General features: G+C 33.1%; 1 long non-coding RNA gene across 2 annotated transcripts; it reads left to right on the forward strand.

The window, feature by feature from the left end:
- Positions 1–13,560: 13,560 nt before the first annotated feature.
- On the forward strand, positions 13,561–14,613 carry LOC129907318 (uncharacterized). 2 transcript variants are annotated; one of them, XR_008771005.1, is made up of 3 exons: positions 13,561–13,634; positions 13,697–14,294; positions 14,360–14,613. It is a non-coding gene; the product is annotated as an uncharacterized LOC129907318 (long non-coding RNA). The 2 variants fall into 2 exon arrangements; XR_008771006.1 differs by having other exon boundaries at positions 13,621–13,696; positions 14,076–14,294.
- Positions 14,614–23,531: the final 8,918 nt, after the last annotated feature.

A 23,531-nucleotide genomic window follows, 5' to 3' on the forward strand; every position in this document is an offset into this window, starting at 1 on the left:
TAAGCCTTGTCGTGGCGGATGGGCTTACGGTGACTACTACTATGAAGCTAAGAGCTATGCGATCGCGAAACTTGTTTTCGCAGAAGGGCCTCCCATGGTCGACAGGTCGAAGCGGAGTAGGCTGTTGCTACTAATTACCCCCCCCCAACGAAGGAGTGTTCCCACCAAGGCACTCCCAACAATTGACGGTAGCGGAAGAATTCATTTATAGAATCAACGGTAGCGTCACCAGTTCCAGTTAGGCCGAACTACTTGGTGAACCCCTTATACGAGCTACTCCGACATATTCAGAGCACAGGTCTATAAGGAGCAAATCACATCTAGGCAAAATAACATCAAGGTGAGCCTAGCGACACACACCAACATCTAAGAGCTTTCCATTAAGCGTGCATGCAATTCCTTGGGTTAGGCGACTGGAGATCACCGGCGTAGTAAAAGACGATCACATTACAAAATCAGGAGCATGCCAGTGTCGACAATTTGCGAAAAACGTTTCGCGAAATTTTCCGAAAAATTTCGAGCATTAGGCGAACCCCACATGCGGAGCCGTAGTGTGAAGCAGTAGAGTGGGAGAGTTGTGACCCCATCCGAGATCATGACTATCGTCGATAATGGAGAAGAAGAAGAAGAAGAAGTACATACCTATATTAGTTTTTAATATTTTTTTTTTCTAAGGGCCAATTTTTCAATAGTCAGTTAAACAGTCATTTAGTACTTATTCCTAAGGATAGAGAAAAAATCAATTTTTCAACAAGCAGATATAGCTTATTCCTTAGAATAAAACTATCTGCTTCTTTCAGAAATAAAAATTATTCTAAGGAATAAACTCAACAAAAATATTGTGTCAGTTGTCAAAGCTGTTTTGAAAGAATTTTGAAAAAAATACGGTGGAACACAAGAAAACAAAAACAATCATGAATAAAAATGACGTTTAATTTTAAATATTTTTGAATTTGACATTTTTTTTTTTGTTATTCTGTAGAATAAATTATTCTTGATTGAAAAATTCAATGTTTTTATCTGATTGTTTATGAGCCTGATAACTTTATTCGTCGAACAGTTAACTGACCTTTTATTAGAAGATTGAAAAATTGGCTCTAAAAGAAATAATAACTCCGATAAAATTTACTTTTTAATTCCGAATTCCCCTATTAAGTGGACGGTACTAGGCTTTGTACCTTTTCTTCGATTTTGTATACACGAAAGCCGGAAAGCGAAACATTTATTTCAGCAATAACGCCAGATATCTGTCATTTTCCTTTTATACATGTTTTTTTTTGTCTATATCTCTTTTCTCCGGAAGTGTATTGCTTTTTTTTGTTTCATTATATTTATGGCGTTTGTATATTTTTAACTTTAAAGTTTCTATCAGCAGCGACACAATATTTCTGAAGGGCATTTTCCTTTGAGAATATTTTTCAAATGGCAAAAAAAATGTTCTGTTCGCTGACAAAAAACAAGTGAAATGTATTATAAAAAAAAAAAAAAAAACATCCAACATTTTTAGGGTACATTCAGGATGGGGGATAGAAAAAAAAACGAGAATTTATTATTTTCAAAAAGGTTTTCATTACTAGAATACATTGGAGGAGCTCTAGCGAGCTTGCCCCATCTGTCCATGAGGGAGATGTCCACATCTCAGCTGCTTCGCGGCAATCTGTAAACCTTATTCTGCAAAGCCAAACCAAACAGAAGGGTTTCTGATGGTGACGGCAGCAGCATGGGCGTGCAATTCCCAATTTAATATTGCTGGCATATTTCCGAAGCGACCATCAGAGATACACCTTCTCGGTTCTCGAGCATAGTTATGGTGCATGACTAGAGGGTTGTTTAATATTCGAAATGGTTGTATGCAATGTGCACTGTTGTACTATTGGATATGGCTGTGGCACAAAAAGTCACAGACAATAAATAATCGGCCAGACAGTTGGGTTCTTGCGGCTATCTGCACCGTGTTATCCTACGCGTTTTGTTATGCATTCACTGTGTTGGTAAGCGCGAATTGTGTTTTTAATTAAAAGAAGATATGAAGCATGTTTCTTGGTATAGGACTCCTCCCTTTTTTGGGACAGCTGGTTCTGAAGTTGAATTTCCTGGTATAGAGGGACTGGAATTCAAAATAGGGAATCGAAACCGAAAGCGTATTATAAGAATGATAGGATTTTGAATTCCCTATAGGAAGGTGTCATGTACATTTTTGACTTTAAGATATAGCACTTAAGCAGATGTGATTTTTACATACACCTCTTATAGTGCCATCCTGACAAACAATTTTGGTTCTATAAAGCTTTACAGATGCAATTGTTGCTTCTGTAAAGCATTATAGAAGCAAAATTGTTAGTAGGGATTGGTGTGTGAGCTCGTACTTTGCTTAGAATCGAGGCGCTCAAAATAACTGTATTCAGCCATAAAATGGGTTAAATAAATGCTATACGCAAATTAACAATATTTAAATAAAAGTCAAAGCAAATGCAAGACTGCCCTGGCGATAAATAAAAGGCAATGAAAGACTGTCCCGGCGATCTTTTCATAGTGGGCCACAAAATTAACAAAATAGTAGTACATATATGCTTGGCAAACATAACTCTCTAGTCTTTCCTTTCAGGGGCCCAAGAAAATAATTATGGGATGTGTTGATAGCCCACCAATATTATTTCAAGGTTCTCCTTGGTCATATGCCCCAGCTATTTCGCGCTCTTTATTCAGAGAAAAATATAGAGAAAAATTAGTCGAGTTTTAATAAACTATAAATCAAACGCATTTGATTTAATTAATCTCAATTTAAACTCAGAATTTTCTGAAATTTTATACAAAAAAGGTTTTAAAATTACAAAACAAAATGATCTTGAAGATTGCCAAATCATGTTAGTATTGGATTTGTTTTCAAAAATCCAAAAAAATAGGTTTTATTAGTTTTTGTACCTAAATACATAATAGGCCTGCTCACTGAGAAATCATATCTTTACGCCAAAACTCCAGACTTGAATCTGAACATATCCACACGCAGAAAAATGATCGGTTAAAAACAACGTACAATTAACAGAGGGAGTTTGCTAATATAGCACCTGCAAACTAACCTGGGTTAAAATTACACGAGTCGACTCGGTTACTTAAAATTGTTTAATCTTACCCACTAAAATTTCAAATTTAAACCGAGTTTCTCGATTAATATAAATAAGTTGGTAGGTTAAAATAACCTTTTAAAATGGTAATTTTAAACTTCGGAATGTAAAAAAAAATTATTTGTTTTGCAAATAACTCAGCACTCAGACAAACAGGTTTAAAACAGGTATTACTCAACAAGAAATATTTGACTGTTAACAGTCGAATTGTTTTTTCCCTGAACACCGTTTATTTTTAATAAATATGATTTAAAATCATGAAAATATATAACCAGCCCAACCTTTACATCGGGGCGAAACGCATATATAAACACTTTTATGCTGGTTATATATTTTCATGATTTTAAATCATATTTATTAAAAATTACTCAACACCTCAAAATCACAATTTTCTTTTAACTATTTTCAGAAGGCAGATTTTTCAAAAAAAAAAAGATTACACAAAAATAAAACAAGAATTTTCTTGCACGTTTGAAGAGTTAATGAGATATCAACGTCTTCAGAAGACAATTTATTTGTTCTTCTTCGCAGACTATAGGTATTTTTGACCACTGTTTTAATTTTTCGCAAGAGAAAGCATTCGTGATAAAAATTTTAGACAAGAAAGATTGGATTTGAACAAAGAAATAAAAGTCTACGTATCTGCCGTATTACACAAACAGTATATTGTAATCAAAATCGTTATACTTGTTTTTAAGAAAATAGTAGGTCAGCTTTTACACGATGCCTCTTGAGTCAAGGACTCAAATTTGACATTTCTCTTTTGATTTAAAATTTTTTGTTGTTGTATTGCACCAAGAAGCAAAAAGAAATGAAAGGGAATGTTGAAAAAGAAACGTCAAAAAAGAGTCTCAGAATTTCGACCCACGACTCTCCGGTCGGATAATTTTTTGTTTTCTCTTTTTTCTCTTTTGTACTCATTAGTTTTCAAAAGAGGTGCGCCCTTTGTAGCTGACTAAGCTTTTCTATTATGGCTGTATATAGCATGTCCTAAAAAATTTAAACAGTATTTGAAAGATAGAAAATTCGTATATATAAGATAGGACATATTTTACTCATACAGTACCTGCTCCTGATAAAAATTAGTTATAAAACCTTTGTTCTTTTGTGGCAATGATGAGCGTTTTGTACCTATTTCAAGCTTTGTATCGTCAACCTTTTCCCCCTACGAAATTGACGATCTATCTTAGGCATAAAATCTCCAATTGTTCTTGCTTTGAGTTGTTGTGATGTTGCTATTCTCATCATGAGACATCCACTATCTTGAATAAAGAATCTACTCCGAAGTTAATATTTACAATACCTTTTGTACTAATGACGTAGATATCTTTTATCGCTGCACATGTGGGTAGATATGTTATGTATATAAAATTTTAGAATGTCACGTTCATACAATTTTATTTTATCAAATGACACCTAAACCTTGGGGTCAGTTAAGTGTCGGCTGGCTCAATATAATAAAAAGATATGATTGTGACATGGATGGGGAGAATTTAAGCTGCTGGCTGGGGTCATAAAAATATTAGGTACATTTCACACGCCAAACAATGGAACACCACTTTCGCATGCATGCGTTCCATTTTATTACACCTGTGCTATGTCAACATTATTATCCTTATATTATACTTTGTTTTTGTTTTTTTGTTGTTGTTGTTATTAACATTGCGATTCTTACATAAAATATACATACAGCTATATAGATTCCTGCCTGCTTTGTATAGGACTGCGACATTTGGTTGCTTTGTAATTTTATTGCTTGGAAAAGCGTCGTTTATTTTCGTTTGTTTTTATTTGGGCTTATTGTTACTAAAAAAAGGTACACACATTTCTTCATTCTTTCATAATATTTTTATATTCATATCTACACTGGAATTAAAATGTTGGTTTAATTTATATAGAAATATTTTTAAAAAAATTACGTCAGTGCTTGAAATGACAGGAATATTATGTAAAACCTAGAACCAATTCATCGTACCTAGACCTTATAGAGATCATCTACAAAAAATTATTAAATAGAAAACACCAGTCCCGGAAATTTGTATTAGAAAAAATGAGCAAAAACAATTGAAGATCAGTCTGTATCATTGGCTTATACTTTGAAGGAAATGTTGGGCTGCTCGGAAAAGCTGCTTGTAGGGCACGAGTTTCGTAGGATGGCTTAGTATGGTTGTCTTTTTTCAAAAGTAGGGTAAAGTTGTTTTTTGTTTTGTTTTTAAGAACAAACCAAAAACATAGATTGAATCTAAGGAGCTCGCTCAAGTTGGTCGCAAGTCAGAATGATGTAGAGAAAGAGTACCTATACAAGTTCTGAGCTTTTACCAACACCACTTCAAATGGACATGATTGTAGTTTTCCAGAGAAGATGTATAATTTGGATAAATGCACAGGGAAAGGCTTTTCATACATAAGAGATCTTTACGAGCGGTTGCAGTGTGAAGAAATGTCCAATCCCGAAAGCCGAAGTGCATGTCAGGGAGTAGGTAATTATTTAATTAAACTTTTCCGGGATGCTAAGGTTCAATTTCGTGGCTAGATCACTTGCAGGATTGGTCTCGCTTAATTTGCTCTATACATTTAAGGTATAAAGGTATCAACGTTCAATGGATCGTCTAAGAAGACTGGCTCTACAAATGGTTTGTTGGAACATTTATAATTCTCTACTTTTTTCTGTGCCGTTGTTGCTTTTCCATTGTTGGTTTAAATAGCCTGATTCATTTTGCATAGGTAACTTCTATGTTAGGGCACTAAAAGTAGAGTTTGTTTCTGTTAGCTGGGTTCAGGTCCTCTTGGTGTTTCCTTAACCATTGTCTATGTTTATATGATGTTCTGAAATAAAATCTAATATAATAAAGTCCGAAATGATTTTGGACTTTATAGGTACCTACTACCTATTTTACTTTTGAATAGGAAATATCGCCTCAGGACTTTTTGCATTTTTCTATGGCATCTCAACACTGAGCTAGGTATAGAAGGCATGCTGACCCTTTAATACATCTGATTAGGCTCGCTATAGGAATTGAGGTAGGTGCTAGTTTGGCTGAATGCAAAGTTTCTTGAGAGTTTAAAGAAACGTTTGTATTTAATGAGCCCTTACGAAATTTTCCCTTTAAAATCTTGAGGCTTGTCAGCTTTGATACTTAACATTTAACGAAAGTAGTAGAAGATTCTCAGCTCTATAAAATTTTGCAATACCTATATAACTTATTTTCAGTGTATCTATGTTTAATTCCCTACATATGTGTTTGTATGTTGTGCCTTAATATTTTTTTCAAGAAGGATAATGTGCGTTCACGCTTTATGCACAACATTTAGTCCTATTTTTTATATTATTCTAAATGATATTTGTGCTTCCTTTTCGTCGTAATATAGCGCTTGGGACAAATTATTACCATCGGCGATAAACTATAACGTATTTATCTAATAAGAATTCGTATTTTACATTTAAGGTGGTAGAACGAGGTTGTATATTTTGTATGAGTTTTCGGTTTTTAGATTTTGTATTTTTTTGTCTCGGTTGTCGAACTCAATAAGAAGGTATAACTCAACTAAATAAGGCCGCCTTGACACGCGATCTATACTCTCTCTCTCTCGAAGAATCGTTTTTATGTTGCCAGAGTGTTCGCAAATACTCAATTCATATTCCCAAACACAATTGAGGAAAGTGCTTGTTTTGGTTCGGCTATAAAAGTTCAGTTTTATAGCGATTCGCCTGGCTGCCAATTCAAAAATTAAATCGTAAATTTTGTGACTTATTCATATCGTCGTAGTCGTTGGTTCGTAGGTTGGATGTCCTTGTTGTACGTACATACTTACATACATAGTCGTGCAGTGTGTGGTTATGCTACACGATATGGAATGGAAACGCTGCATACTCATAAATTTGTGATACCCCCCCGTTCATGCCACGTTCCCCGATTACATTCGAAATCGACCGAATAAAATACTTTTGCCGAATATGAAGGCATCTATCTATGCATGATGCACAGACACATGTGTGTGTATGGAAAGTATTATGTCCTGGTCCTGGAATGCGTCAAAGGCATAAATCAAGTTGCTTTTATTTGTTCATCTCTGACACTTGTCGTTACACAAACAAAATGAACAATCTTTTTTTTTTTGGTTGTTGCTGTGTTAAGAGACTCGTCCTTCGTCACCAAGTGGAGGTTATATTTTTTGTTGTTGCGTAGAATAGCCACAGAAACGAACCTTTGCATTGAAAATTTGCCAAAGTTTTGATAACATCGACATTTTTCAAAATATATACCTGCATACCTTTATACTTTCTACATGTCCTCAATGCATTACGTACATACCTTGTTATAAAAAATTACTCTGAAATATGGACTTAATGGAGTGTTTATTTGTAATTCCATTGTGATGTTTTAAAATTGGAAACAGAAATTGTATTTTCCAAGCAAAAGCTTACCTACAATTAAAGAGAATAAATTTAGGTTTTACATTTACTTTTACTAGAGAGGTGAAGGCGTATGCAAAGTCAGCGCACATTCCTTTTTTTTTTTTTTTTTTTTACAAAGACATGAGTTTTTAAGAGCCTTAACCCGCACCTACAGTGTTGGGCAGAAATAAAGCTACGTTCGAAAAAGTTCGAAAAAATTCTTAACCATTTGGTTTGTACTAGGAATGATCCAAAATCCTGATTTTTATTGCGGACATCACGAAGGCTAAAAAATTTGTCCTTTAGTCTTTTTCTGATCCCAAATCCATATCCATACATCCGATTTTCTCATCGAATTTGCTACATGTATAACACAGGTCAACACGAAATTTGTGCTTGGGTTGTGACTATGAAATTATGATAGATATATTGATACTCATCTGGAAAACATTTTTCTTTTTTTATTTAATTTGCTTTTGAAGTCAGCAGATCAATTTCCAGTATTCAAGAAAATCTGTCTTTTACAAAAATTGTCGGACGTAGTTTTGGCAAAAACTCGAGAACGTCTTAACCGATTTGGCTGATTTTTGTTTTGTTTTCTTCATTTTAATACTGTTTTCATATTTATATTCAGAAAATAAAAAAAAAGAAGAAAATTAAGAAGAAAAAAGAAAAATTAAATCGAAATTTTCGGTTTGTTCGAATTTTTTGTCAAATGGGAGCTTGAGGTATTATTTGATACCTTCTATTTTCAATATTTATGGTAAAAGTAATTCACTCTGATCAGTGCCGGTTTAAGCACTACCGGTGCCCCTGGGCAAGATTGCAAGTGGCGCCTCTAAAAAAAAGCAATAGCAGATTATGTCTTACCTCTCATATACTTGTTAATGCATTTATTAAAAATGTGCAGTGTATTAACTTAAAAAGGTTAACTTAAAAAAAAATTAATTATTCATGTCATTTAGGCTCAATTGACAAGACTACCTTTATCTCTGACTTTTTTGTTTAAACACATTTAAAGTTACAGTACAAAGTACAGTTGGTTTTATTTGAACAATATTTTTTCAAAAACTTTTTGAACAAGGTACATTAATGTCGTTTTAAATTGGAATCACTCAATGATTCACTCATTCTGAAATCCAATAAAAAACTTTGAATCACTTCCACCCAATTCTAAAATTTAATATCTGTATTGGTGAAAAATCAATTATTTTGTTTTTGTTTTTTCACTAGGAGAATAAAAAACTTGCAGCACGCTTTTTAATGATTCCAGGCGCTTCCGGACGGCCAATCGAAAACAACATACCTTTATAAGTATAAGGTTTGTTCGTTGTGAGCTCTAGGGCACTCTGGGTCGCTCCGAATTTGTTGTCAAGCGTTTTTTGTAGCTCCTTTTTCAACCAGAGTTATTTCCTTTGTGTTCGATGTTCGCTGATGAAACTAAAGCTCTGAGGTGTTCGATGTAAAATGAAAACCCGAGAAACTCTGATTTTTTTCACAGTTAATTGAAATGACTTAGAGTGCCCTGGAGGGGGGAACAACGCACAGAAACGTAGTTTTTATGAGAAATGGAGAAGCTGTCAATTTTTGGCATTTCTGGATTTTGGGTTTTCGGGAAATCGGGATTTTGGGATTGTGGGTTTTCGGAATTTTGTGTTTTTGGGTTTTCGGAATTTAGGGTTTTCTGGATTTTGGGCTTTCTGGATTTTTAATTTCGGGATTCTGTCCGTCTCCCTTCTCTTTCCTTATTCATTATTATAGGGGCACCTTTGCAAAAATTAAATTGGTAGGAGGAATATTAGGATTGCTTTAGTCTTTCAAAAGAAATTGGGGCGCCTTGTTCTTCAAAGATGAACGAAGATTTTGGACACCATTGTCCTTCCGGAAGCCAAATAAATTAACCCAAAATTGGGAGGCGCCTTCATTCTTCAAAAAGTTTAGGACAAACAATACGAGCGCCGTTGAAAATGTAAAATAGAAAAAAATTGGGGCGCCTTTGTGAATGTAAAAAAAAAATAAAACATCGATTGGAAAGACTTCGTTATTTATATAACTTTTGTAAAAGTTCGGGGCGCCTGCGGCGCCCCTCAATTCTTGCGCCCCTGGGCGACGGCCCAGGCTGCCCCCCCCCTAAAACCGGCTCTGACTCTGATGGTACTTCTAATCTACAAAAATAATTGTATCCAAACTGTAGTCAAACTAATTCATATTAAAATTCTTTATTTATTGAAACATTAATTAATTTGTTTGCATAGTATTTTTATTATTTTGTTGCATATACACAAAGTCTAGAAAGTAATGGATGAAACGAAACTTAAGATCTCTCAGAATTTGGTAGCTTGTTCAGCCCAAATCCTTACGGTTTTCGATAAAATATGCAGTTCTTGTGAAATTTCCCTACTTTGCAACAGTATTTTGCTTCCTCTGCCCATAATTGATTTTTGTTTTTTACAATTATTTCAATAATACATGGCTTAACAATAAGAAAGAATTAATTAATAAAAATATTTTTTATTTCATACGCCATTTTTCTGCAAATTAATAAACAGTTTCAAGTTTCGTAAAAACTCAATTTCTTACTTTTATTTCAGAGCAACAAGACGAAAAAAAATTGTCTTGTGTGACTCTGGTTTATTATTTTTAAAACTTATCCCGGTATTGCAGTTTTTAAAAAAGTATAAAAGTTTCCAAAGTTGAAGTTAGATCAAAAAATATTACAGTTTGAACTCAAAAAACAGGGTTTTTCAGAGTAAAAAACCCTTGTATTTATCATAACTTTTTTTCTTATAATTTAAGTCGAATAACGTGCTTTAGCAAAAATGTAGATATTTCAATTATCTACATTTTATACCTTAATAGTTTTTTTGTACAATGCACGGTTCTTGCACTATAGCTCATAAAACTCGAGTTAGACTCACAGGGTATGAAAATTGTATTTTTGCTCCCAAAACTACAAAAGCAAATCTTAGGAGGGGAAAGGGTGATTTTCTATTGTTTTGGTTTACCATGAACCCAAAAAGTGCAAATTAAACCCAAGCACAAAAAATATTTTTATTTTTGTCGACCTGTGTAATAGGTATACATACATGTAGCAAATTCGATGAGAAAATCGGATAATCCTAAAACTTTTTTCGTTTGCTGGAGAGGTTTGTCAACAATATCAGTCCGAGTTTATTTGGTGTTTTATCAGAATATAATATTTCTCTTTTTGGCTAGCTTGTGAGGCGGAGTCATAATTTCACTTTTTGCGAACTTAACTCAGGTTTGGGTTTCACAGATTCTGGATCCGATGAATCCAAAGTTCTTTTAAGATTACGTTACGGGTTTTCCCTTGTGACTGTCATTGATATCACTTTGAATCAACGAAACGCTTTTTCAAAATACATTTTTTTTAAATTAATATAATAGAAAAGCTATTTTTAGTCAGGATCGCTCAAGTCTTTTTAAAAGTGTCGATTTTTTCAAAAAAAGTTGACAAAGTTTTTGAAAAAGTTTACTATATGATCTTTAAATATTTTAAATGCTTTGAATGAAGTGTTTTAGTGAAGGTTTTCATTTAATGTTTTATGGTCACTTTTGAAGGAGTTTCAGTCATAAAAGGAAGTGTGCATAACCTTGTGGTTAAATTAAGATTAATAAAAATGTGCAAATAAAATATTTTACATTTATATACAGGGTGTCCCACAGTCACCGCCCCAAACGAAAACCATGGATTCCTGAGGTCATTTTAAGTCGAAAAACTTAAGAGGTAATTTTCTCGTTTTCGTCCCATTTTCGAGTTACCACGGTTTTTATGATTTTTGTTCTCTTTTCCCTTATCTAGCTTTATCTTTGCCAAACTACGTTTGATTTGAAAAATTTTTTTTACAACCAATCAAGAATTTATTACAGTTTTAGTTTGTCTCAAAACTTTTTTTTCTGCAGACAACCGTTTCTCCACAATTTTGCATCAAACACAATTTTCCTCGTTTTTTAAGTTGTTTTTTACACTTTCATATCATTTAAGTCAAAAAAACACGTTAATGAGTATTAACTTTTTGTGCTTTTTATTAAAGCCCAGTTTATTTTCATAAAAAAAATAAGTTTTATTTCATAAAAAAGGCTACTGAAATTAATTAAAAAAAATAAACAAACTGAGTGAATTAAAAAAAAAATAATTTTTAAATACAAAATTTATTTAAATGAATTAAAACTTTTTCTGAGCTTTATTTATTTGTTCTTTTCTTAACCACAATAGCTCAGAAAAAGTTTTTAATTCATTTAAATTAATTTTTTATTTAAAAATTATTTTTTTTTTAATTCACTCAGTTTGTTTATTTTTTTTAATTAATTTCAGTAGCCTTTTTTATGAAATAAAACTTATTTTTTTTTATGAAAATAAACTGGGCTTTAATAAAAAGCACAAAAAGTTAATACTCATTAACGTGTTTTTTTGACTTAAATGATATGAAAGTGTAAAAAACAACTTAAAAAACGAGGAAAATTGTGTTTGATGCAAAATTGTGGAGAAACGGTTGTCTGCAGAAAAAAAAGTTTTGAGACAAACTAAAACTGTAATAAATTCTTGATTGGTTGTAAAAAAAAATTTTCAAATCAAACGTAGTTTGGCAAAGATAAAGCTAGATAAGGGAAAAGAGAACAAAAATCATAAAAACCGTGGTAACTCGAAAATGAGACGAAAACGAGAAAATTACCTCTTAAGTTTTTCGACTTAAAATGACCTCAGGAATCCATGGTTTTCGTTTGGGGCGGTGACTGTGGGACACCCTGTATATAAATAACAAAAAAATCCATAAAAAATAATTGAAAGTCACAAAACTATGATGATAATTAAAATTTTATGTGTTTTTTTTATGAACATAAAAACTAAGTAAATATTTTCCTTTTAACGTAAACGTAAAGACATCCAATAAAATCAAGGACCATGGAAAAAACCATGATATAAATAGTGAGAGAGAGAGTAGGGTGGAAAGGAAAGTTCTTTTGTTGCCTGAAGTCAACCCATTGGACAACATTTCTAGTGATAACCAAAATGAAAATTAAATTCATTATTAAAGTTTTCGAAGGATGACAGCTGGAGTAAGAAATGACTTCTTTTATTTTGAAGCCTGAGGTTAACCAAAGACGAGATGACTATGTAAGTGATGGGGAGAGAATGGTATATATTCTACCGAAAGAGGCCATCTTCTACAAGAAGAAGACGGATATCCTTGAAAATTGTGGACAGTTTTTCTTTATTTTTTTTTTTGTTCATTTGTGCCATGGAAGTTATTTTAAGTTCTAGAGGGGAACCTATGTCAACAAAGAAGGAAAAGGACTTTTGATTAGTGCAAAATGGTTGACATTTGATGATATTTTATCTTTGAATTATATTTTATCATAAATTAAGGACAAGAAATTTGTTATTTTGAAGAAAAGTATATTTTTATGGGGAAATTTTAATTTGAATACTTTGTGAAGTTAAAATTTTGTCGTTTTAATATTATGAATATTATAAAATTTTCTGATTGTGAGTTGTTTACTTTTTCGTTTGATTTCAATTTTGTTCTACGTAGTTTATTCTCCAAACTTTACTTCTTTTTCTAAACAAAATCCACTTGAAAAGCCCTAAACTTGTCAACATATCTACGGACTGAATTACTTGTTGGAAGAGTAGACCTTGTAAAAAGCAAAAAAGACTTGCTGGAATTACACGTGGGCTGATAAAAATAGTGCAGATGAAATCTAGAGATTCTAATCCAATAATATGAAATTCTCTGACGCATGCAAGAATATTTAACTTCTTTTTATCATTTCCCACGATTTTATTCAGGTTTATTTTTTTATTTCACTTCCTAATGGGTTATAAAGAAAAAGATTTGTATGCTGAACGTTCCACATATAATGCAACTTTTCGCACGAAATTTCTAATTCTGTAAAAGCCATTCTATGAATTTTTTCCCAAGACAACCCCTTTAAAATTAAAATTCATCTGAAAAGTTATATTTTCTTCAAAATTACAATCTCGAGAGCAACCAAATGAAAACCATTCAATATGAATCTTATTTAAAAATAGCAACTCAAGAAAAAAATAATAAATATAAGCACTTTTTTTTGCAAGAAGAAGAAAAAAAAAAGTAAATAAATTTGTAACATCAAGACATTTCCAACCCATTTTTTATCGTTTTCGTTCGTTCAGGTAAGCGCTCACTCTCACTCTAAAATTCACCCAAATGCGCATCGAAGGAAAAGAATATGACATCATGTTTACAAGTCTCTGAGCAAATCTCACATTTAATAAAGTGGAAAGATATTTTTTTCTTTTCACATGAAAACGAAAAAAATAAATGACAGACTGACTGAGAACGACAAAAAAAAAAACAACAACTAAGGATTTTGAGGAGGAGACTATCAAAGTTCAGTATTACACCCCATCCCTATCAAGCAAAAATGGCAAATGTATGAGATCTTGAAAATGACATGTTAGCAGCATCCAGGCCAACTCGTCATTTATCCTTTGCCGAACGGAACGAAAGCGCAAAATGATGGAAATTATTTTGAAAGAATTTTTTTTCCAGTTCTAGTTCAAAGGGTGTCCTGATGGGTGTTTTGGATGTTGGTCGGCGAGAAGAGTTGGAAGATTTTCAATGGTGAAGATGAGCTGAAGTTGATTGTGTATAAGGATTTTTTTACTCGTTTTCCATTTGTCAAGCAGAAATGAAGTACCTACACTTCTCGAACGACACTATCGCGATATGAAAAAGCGAGCGGAAACAACAGTCGTATATTTATAAAAGGTACATCGTTTCTATACCAATACAAAAAGTATACAATACACAGATATATGTATGTATTTGTATAGATATATCTTGATGACTGCGGAGTGTGGTTAGCAGATTTATTTTTTGTGTCGAAGTAGAATATGGTAAAAACATCAGAAAAAATTCCAATCCCCAACCTCATTCCACATCCACATCCGTGCTATTTTCATTCGATCAGAGAGGAAAGATAGGAGTTTTTCCGCTTTACCAAACATGTTTCATATTTTTATGACTTTTTGATGTTCCACATTCGATTTGATTAAATGGCAGCGATAAAGAGATCTCTCTACTTGAACATGGGTGAGTTGTTTTTTTTCTTCTTGTGGAATGAATGTTTATATCAGGAGGTATGAGAGATCTGTTCCGCATGCATAAAATTATTGGTTAAGCATTTTGAGTTTCTATTTTTGTCAAAGAAAAATTGTTATAGTTAACGTAATATATGTACTAGACTGATTCAAAAAAAAAAAATTTTTTTTTGTTCAAAGCATTACCGAAAATATTGTTGGATATGACGAAAAAAAAAAATACTGTAAAAGTTTCAGCACTTAATATTAACATTAAGTACCGCCGCATCGCAAATTTCTATTTCCCATATGATTTACATGGGAAAGATTGTGTTTTTGAGATTGGAATTTTATAACTTTTTAATGGTTCATCAAAAAGGCTAGATTTAATCATTTTCTTGTATAAAATTGAACGGGCTGAAACTTTTACAGTATTTTTTTTTCGTCATATCCAACAATATTTTCGTTAATGCTTTGAAGCTTATACTTCAAATCTATATATTGTACCTTGGAAATAATATCGCGAAAGTTCAAAAATCACAATCTTCAAGGTTGAGTTGAGACATGACAATGAGTTATGACAATGATGACTTTGACCAATTTGTTTCCAAAATATGTATGTTTGAAAGATAATGCTGTCACGTAGAAACATATATCTTAATGTTGTGAAGTTTTTATTTACGTACATATTTTGAGTTATGACATTTTAATCCACAGTTTTTATGAGTCTATAGGAATTGTGTATGTATGTGTTTTCTAAGAAAAAAAATGATTAATTTAAAATGAAAACTTTTCCAGGTTAATAGACATAATAAATTTTCTCCAAAATCAATTTCAGCTCCTATTTAGTACCGCATGCATTTAAGCGAGATCGTTCAACAGGAAGTCCAATTTTAAAGTCTTTTGTTAAAAGAGTTCTTATGGTATACCCTGCGATCATGTCCTTATTGCCATTGCTTGGCTTTTACTAAGCCTTTGAGTTTGATTTGAATTATTGGGCCTACTGCACCTGGCATGTATAGAGTGTGATTGTTATTAATCGCCCAAGATAAGTCTACGTGATTGGGTTAAACTCCGAAGCCCATTCAGCATCTTAGGGCCAGAAGCATTTCGTTTAACGTAACACCGGATGAGCAAGTCTCTTACTCAATTGCGATGCAGTAGATGTCACTCACCCGAGTAAAAATAGAAATTGAATGTTTAAAGAAAAAAATTAAAAACCTTGACCTCGGCACCACAGCTGCACCACCACCGCCGCACATAGGAGTATTTGCAGTAAAAGCCTGGTCATAAGTCGATTTTCTGAAAATCAAAATTGACACCAAAAAGTTTGGCAAAGTGGGTGCAAAATAAACATGTGCCAATATGCTGCACTATTTTTTACTTGCGATATAGGTACTATATATCAAGTTATGCATTCGTACAAAAAAAAAAGTTGAGATAACATTTTTCCACGACATTACGATGGTAGACAATGCCAAAAAAGTGGGTCCCGGAAGTCCGTCTGTCTGTATGTCTGTCTGTCTGTCTGTCAGTCTGTCTGTCTGTCTGTCTGTCTGTATAAGGAGCTACAGCCTAAACGGATGGACCGATTGATGTCAAACTTGGCATGTTGCGTTATTTGGCGACTCTCCAGAGGATTTTTTGGAATTAATTTTTTTGGACCAAAAATAACGGTACTTGTCATATACCGATTTTAGTAAAATTGAAATATCTCAAAAACGGCTCCAACGATTTTGTTTAAAAAATTTAAGTAGTAGTTTTAAGCAAAGGTCTATCTTTTAATGAAAAAATTTTTGTTTGAAAATCATTATTAACGGTACCTGCCATAGAACCGTTTTTTTCAAATCCGATTATCTCCGAAACTGCTTATTCGATTTCAACGAAACTTTTTGTGAAGAAGCATTTATATAATTTAAATATAAAACAAAAATAAAATTTACAAAAAAATAATTTTTGGATTTTTAAAAAAATTTGAAAATTTTTTTTTGAAAAATCAAATTTTCGAAAACGGGACATTGAATTTTTTTGAAATTTTGTTGTAAGATGTTGATTAGTAATTTCTACAAAATGGCATACCAATTTTATTTTAAAATTTTTTTTCCAAAAAATTATTTATAAAAAATTAGTTTTTTAAAAAACGGCTCTAACGATTTTGAAAATTTTTTTTCTAAAAATGCATCTTAATATATCAATCAAAACTGCATACTTGTTTTGGAGGGCAATTTAATTTCAGATTTTATTTAATTTTTTTTTTAAAACGAATTTTATTTTTTTTTTTCCAAATTTCTATATAAAAAGTCTTAAAAATTTAAGCAACTTTAACTCTAAGAGCAAGTTCGTGCGACCCAGTCGTGCATTTTATTCTGTTTTTCGATCGTGTCTTGTTAAAAAATGAGTTCAAAGTTAACTGTTACATCCACCTCATTTTTATTGGAATGCGAAGTATTTTGGTAAGTGTTATTCTATGATATCGAAGTGTTGTGATAGAAATCTAAAAAAAATTTAAATGGAGAATTCTTCTTCAGTTATTTCAGTTATTCTGCGATGAATTAAAACTTATGAGTTAGTTTATATATTCTTTAAGACAATGCAACAAAAATTGGGTGCTCTTAGGTGCTCTTTAGAGAATCGAGGGTCAATTAGTTTTTCACTTTCTGATAGAAAATACTTCTTACTTTATGCAACGTTTTTTGTTTTTAAATAAAATTTACTGATGTTATTAGTGTATTTTATTTTGGGTGATCTTAATTAAGGTTGGGCAAGAGAGAAAAGAAACTGAGAATTGCGTATTAGGGCTGAGGAAAAAAATTTGAGAAAAATAATGTTGACAGGCCATTAATCAATTTTTTAGTTTTTGATAAAAAAATAAAAATAACAAAAACTAGGTTTATATTGTATTTTCTTGTAGGAATACTCATTTTAAACAGAAATAATAACAAAAAAATAATTATGGCAAGGTTTTTGATGACAATACTCCTATGTGCGCCGTTTGGCTAAAAATTGGTGGTGCAGCAAATTTTTAATACAAAATGAAATAATGCGGACGTGGTGCAGCATTGGTGCGGCGGTTTAGAAATTTTTTAAATTGTGCGGACGGAGTGCAGCGGTGGTGCGGTGGTTTAGAATTGTTTTATCATAGTGCGGACGTGGTTCAGCGGTGGTGTGTCGGCCAAAAAGTGTTTCAGACGTGGTGCAGCGGTAGTGCGTCGAAATTCCACTTTTACTCGGGCACTTGCTGCCTAAAAATTCGGCAGCGTAGAAATCAAGCGTTTTAATCAAAACTTTTTGTCCTATCACGGGGAATCGAGAAGATTAAAGTTTTTCTGTTTCAATGCTTTCAAACTCAACTCAATCTAAAAGAGCTCCATCTACGAATATAACCATATAAATAAAGAATATTTTTATTATTTTAACTCAATCCGTCGTTTTACTTACATATAATCTAAGCCCTTATACCATATCGATTATGCATTTTTATGCTTTCAAATCCTCATAAAAATAAAACTCACAAACAAAAACAGCCAAACAACCGATTGGAAAGCAAAAACATAACTTTTTACATCCACTCAAGTACACGTGCAAATTCTGTTTCTAAAACCAGTCGACCTTAAAATTTCAATTACGCGAAAATAAACAAATCTCTATGTAGGGAACCGATTTTAAACTTGCCTCTGGAGTTTAAACTTTTTTTTTTTGTAATTTTCCGTGTATCCTGCAGGAATGGATTGTGCACAAAGGTAAAAGGCTCTCTATATTGCACAAAACAACACAGAGTGCGAACGTGGGACACAATACCTACATCTATACCTACCTGAAGTCCTGTCGACTAAAAGTTGTTTGGTTTTTTAGTCAATATAGACTAGACATTTCTATTTCTGTTTTTTTTTTCTCTCTTTTATGTGCAATGGATCCATTTTTGTTGTTGTTTCCTTTTTCTATTTGATAGCGAACTATTGAATGATGCCTTGCAAAGTGGAGATAAACAATTGAAGTCCGTTCGCCAGCCATTGGATATGGTTTTGAATGGGAGACATGGAATGGACGTTACATATTTCTAACTGTGCAAAATTTACCAATCTGTCTATTCGATGCTTAAATGGTTTATTACTGCTATACAAAAAAGTGTACCTATTTGCTGGTCACAAACAATTTTTCGATAAAAGAGTCGATGAGGGTTTTTCTTGCGTTTTTTGTTTTGCGATTCTAAACAAATCAAATTCATTGTTGCCATTTTTGAAAAAAAGTGCATTTATTTACACAAACAAAATTAGAGAGCCGATTTTCCCATAGGAAAAAGGCTCATCTTTAATGGTGGTAGGAGTCCTTTTTTTTTCATCGTCAATTGCAAAACTAGAATTTAATGATCTGGTATTTATTATTGAATATTTAAATCCTAAGACCAGTAAGTATGATGTTTCAAATTAAACATTCTTTAATCTGTAAGACAGTTGACAGATCATTAATGAAAATTAATAGTAACAGTAACAAAACGGAGCCCTGAGGTACGCAAACATTTATTTTCGTTTGTGATTTTCAGACTTGATTAAATCCGATTTGACTTTTTTTGACACAGTTCTGCCATTAGCACTGGTGGGGGGAAATTATTTTAGGTCGATTAGGATCGATTCTATCTCATTCCTTTATCCTTGAGGATGGGCATATTGTTGATGTGGGCTCCACGTTCATGCAAGGGCAAGTATTGGTTTCGTGTCGAAAAAAAAATTGAGGTTTTAATCAAAACCAACATTACGATGATGGAGAATTCCGAAAAAGTGGGTCCCGCAATTCCGTCCGTGCGTCTGTGCGTCTGTGCGTCCATCTGTACACATTTCCAGAGACTAAACGGATCGATGGATTTTCTTCAAATTTGGTACAGATGATTTTTATGGAATTCTGAAAGTTTTTTTTTTGTTTTTTTTTATCTCGTTTAGAACGTATACCTCCCATTCAAAAAATACGATATTACGAATTTCTCGAAAACGGCTCTAACGATTTTGATTAAACTTTGTATACCTAATATTTAAAGCAGTGGCAATAAAACTGCATTTTTATTTTTTCTCAAAAAAGTCATATAACAAAAAATTTTTTTTTTCATTTAACAAAATTTTGCCCTAAATGTCGGCTCTTCCCCAACATCAATTTTTTTAAATTTAGATCCAGCTTTTAAAATCTACAAGTAGACTAACATAAAAGTGCTTTGAACTGGAAGAGCAAGTACGTGCGACCCCAGTCGTGCATTTTATTTTTATTAGGCTAAATACTTCTGAAATCGTTTACTGATATTCTAGTTGAACCTTACTAATATGCATAAAATTAACCCTTCAGCGACAGTAAAATAACAAATTTTGTGGCTTGACACTCCAAGAAGGATAAAAGTGTAGTCACAAACAGATTTTAACCATTCTTATTAGTGGGCCCTTTGAAAATAAAAAACATAAAAAAAGTACGTATACGCAATAGATGTGTTTTTTTTTTTTTTTGAGGACAATTATTTGTTAATTTTTCTCTAAAAAAAAAATATTTATTATTTTGGGGCCCATTTTTTGATATAAATATATTATGTGGCTGGCTACCAATTCATTATGCTTTACACTGAAAAATATAAAAAATTGTTAGTTTAACCCCTGTATCTTATTTAAAATGGCATTGAACTTCTTTGGGGCATTTTTTTCTGTTTGCTTATTGTTAAGCAAGTCGAAAAAATGCCTAACTGCAACAGTATTATCAGCAAAAAAAAAAGTTGAGCCAAATTTAGCAATTCAAGGTCTGAAAAATTATATTAAAATAATTTTTGTTTTTTAAGAAAAAAATTAAAAAAATAGAAGCAAGTGACAGTTCTTTCCAATAATTTTATTCAATACTTGGTATTGTCTCTTCTAGTAGAGTCGTCTGTTCATTCCACTAATTAACTTTTGAAGGTTTTGTTGTAACACTTCTTTCACTGCAGTTTTCAGGTGATCTAGACTGCTTGGAGGTGGATTTGATTTGCGAATGCATGTTTTCAATTTTGAATTGAATTCAAATCCGGATTTCTGTGTAGTCAATCCAAAGCCGGCATATTTAAATCTTTTCAAACCACCTTAGCATGCATTATCGTGCAACAGACTTAACTGTGGACCAAATCTAAGGGTGATTGGAACCGGATGCTGTTCGAGGACATTAGTCAAGTATCTTTGGGTACTTAACGCAAGTCTAGGAGGGCTCACTAACTCCGTAGGTGTTGTAAAGCAGAACTTATTCATTGAAAATGTATGACTCTTCAGCAAATCTCTCCCTAAATTTTCCCCACAAACATTTTATTCCATTTCTGAATTTAAGATCACTAATGTCTCATTTGAGAAATTAACCATGATAGTGTGGCATAAAGTAATAGTAGGACTTTACTGTAAAATAAATAGGATGTGCGTTAAATTTGAGCAGGAGTGTATTTAAAAAAAAAAAGAGTGTGTGTACACATGTACACGCGACTGAAGTTATACTTCTCATTCAGTTTTATGTAAATGAATTTCATTTGATATTTTTAATTTCTATTATTAAGTAATTAATCCCCACTTATTTTTTTTACATTTTTATCAAGTGAACAATAAATTAATTCTTTCATCCTCCTTGCGTCCATGTAGTTTTCAATTTATTCTGTGAAATTTACACATGTTGTGCGGTTCAGAACGTACGGTATACGATTAACGACTTTTTTCAAAATTCCGAGAAAATCGGTTTTGAAAGTTGGGGTACATTTTTTTTTCGAAAAATCCCCGAATCTTTAAACGCTCCTGAAAGCTAAATCGCTTTAGAGCAATTTTTGGGAGTGATGCCAAATGATAGCTTGTGTCATGGGCCTACGCTTTGCACATTATCAGATTTTTAAAAAATCGCCTTCCATGTTAAACCACCACATCATGCCTTTTTTTTCAGAATCGCGCCTATTTTTTTTACTTTTAAGTTCTCCCGGTTTGAGAACGCGTGGACCTACAGGAATGGGAGTTGTACCCAAATGTAGGTTAGAGTCCCCGCTATCTTTTGGCATCAAAAATTTTATTCATTTTCTTCAAAATTCCACGATATAGGCGTTGGAAGTTGGGGGCGCGAAAAAACTTCTGGGAGCTGAACGCTTTGATCTAGAGACAGTGGAGTGGTGCCATATGAAAGCTTATATTCTTAGCTACCCGATTGTGGTATAATCCGGTTTTTCGATTTTTTTCAAAATTCCGAGAAAATCGCGTTTGAAAGTTGGGGTAAAATCTTTTTTCGAAAAATCCCCGAATCTTTGAACGCTCCTGGAAGCTAAACCGCTTGAGAGCAATTTTTGGGAGTGATGCCAAATGATAGCTTGTGTCATGGGCCTACGCTTTGCACATTGTCAGATTTTTAAAAAATCGCCTTCCATGTTAAACCGCCACATCATGCCTATTTTTTCAGAATCGTGCCTATTTTTTTTTTACTTTTAAGTTCTTCCGGTTTGAGAACGCCTGGACCTACAGGGATGGGAATTGTACCCAAATGTAGGTTAAAGTCCCCGCTACCTTTTGGCATCAAAAAATTTTATTTTCATTTTCTTCAAAATTCCGCGATATAGTCGTTGGAACGCTTTGATCTAGAGACAGGGGAGTGGTGCCATATGAAAGCTTATATTCTCAGCTAGCCGATAGTGGTATAATCCGGTTTTTCGATTTTTTTCAAAATTCCGAGAAAATCGTGTTTGAAAGTAAGGGTAAAATTTTTTTTCGAAAAATCCCCGAATCTTTGAACGCTCCTGGAAGCTAAACCGTTTGAGAGCAATTTTTGGGAGTGATGCCAAATGATAGCTTGTGTCATGGGCCTACGCTTTGCACATTATCAGATTTTTAAAAAATCGCCTTCCATCTTAAACCGCCACATCATGCCTATTTTTTCAGAATCGTGTCTATTTTTTTTTTACTTTTAAGTTCTCCCGGTTTGAGAACGCGTAGACCTACAGGAATGAGAGTTGTACCCAAATGTAGGTTAGAGTCCCCGCTACCTTTTGGCATCAAAAATTTTTTTTTCATTTTTGTCAATATTCCGAGATATAGGCGTTGGAAGTTGGGGCGCTCACTTTCAGCTCAGCTCACTTTCAGCTCAGCTCAAATGAGCTAAGCTATGGTACCTAGCTCAAATTTGAGCTGAGCTGTGAGCTGAGCTGAAATGTGAGCTTTTACCCTGGCAACTTGCCACATGTAACTTGCCACACGCAACTTGCCACACGCAACTTGCCACATGCAACTTGCTACACGCAACTTGCCACATACAACTTGCCACATACGACTTGCCACATGCAACTTGCCACATGAAACATGTAACTTGCAACGTGTTGTGTGTTTTATGTTTGCCGTACTGCGGCGTACTACATTTTTAAATACTAAAGTACTGCCTACTCTAAAGGTGAAACGACAGCCCTGCTACCCAGGGTGATCGCGTCATAATCCCTTTGACATTCTTGTCAAAAAGTAAATTTTCATACCCACCCTCCCATAAGAAGTATAACTTCAAAAATAAAGCACCTCAAAGAAGTTCTCCAAAAACAAATCAACAAAAGTGTTTTTCAGGCTCTTTCTTCTACTAAAAAAAACAGACCTTGGTTACATTGAAGAGTAGATTCTGCATCTTAAATTGCCACATTTGCACATGTTCATTTAAAACCAGTTATCATAAACAAAAGAAGTACCAAACCGCAGATAAACAAGAAATAGTCTACAAGAACCAAGAACACTAGGTACTCCTTTCATATACTTCGATATGCTAAACAGGTGGTTTCCTACTCGACTATATAAACCTGAGAATAAATACTACTTTATCATAGCCTCATATACACTTTGATACAAAAGGCACTAGCAGCAGCAGAAGTAGTAGTAGCAAAAGTTATCCATTCATGGCAATCTGGTTAAAATGGATTAAAATACTTCATAAT

The sequence above is a fragment of the Episyrphus balteatus genome, chromosome 1 (genome assembly GCF_945859705.1).
Source record: "Episyrphus balteatus chromosome 1, idEpiBalt1.1, whole genome shotgun sequence".
Classification (NCBI taxonomy): Eukaryota; Metazoa; Arthropoda; class Insecta; order Diptera; family Syrphidae; genus Episyrphus; species Episyrphus balteatus.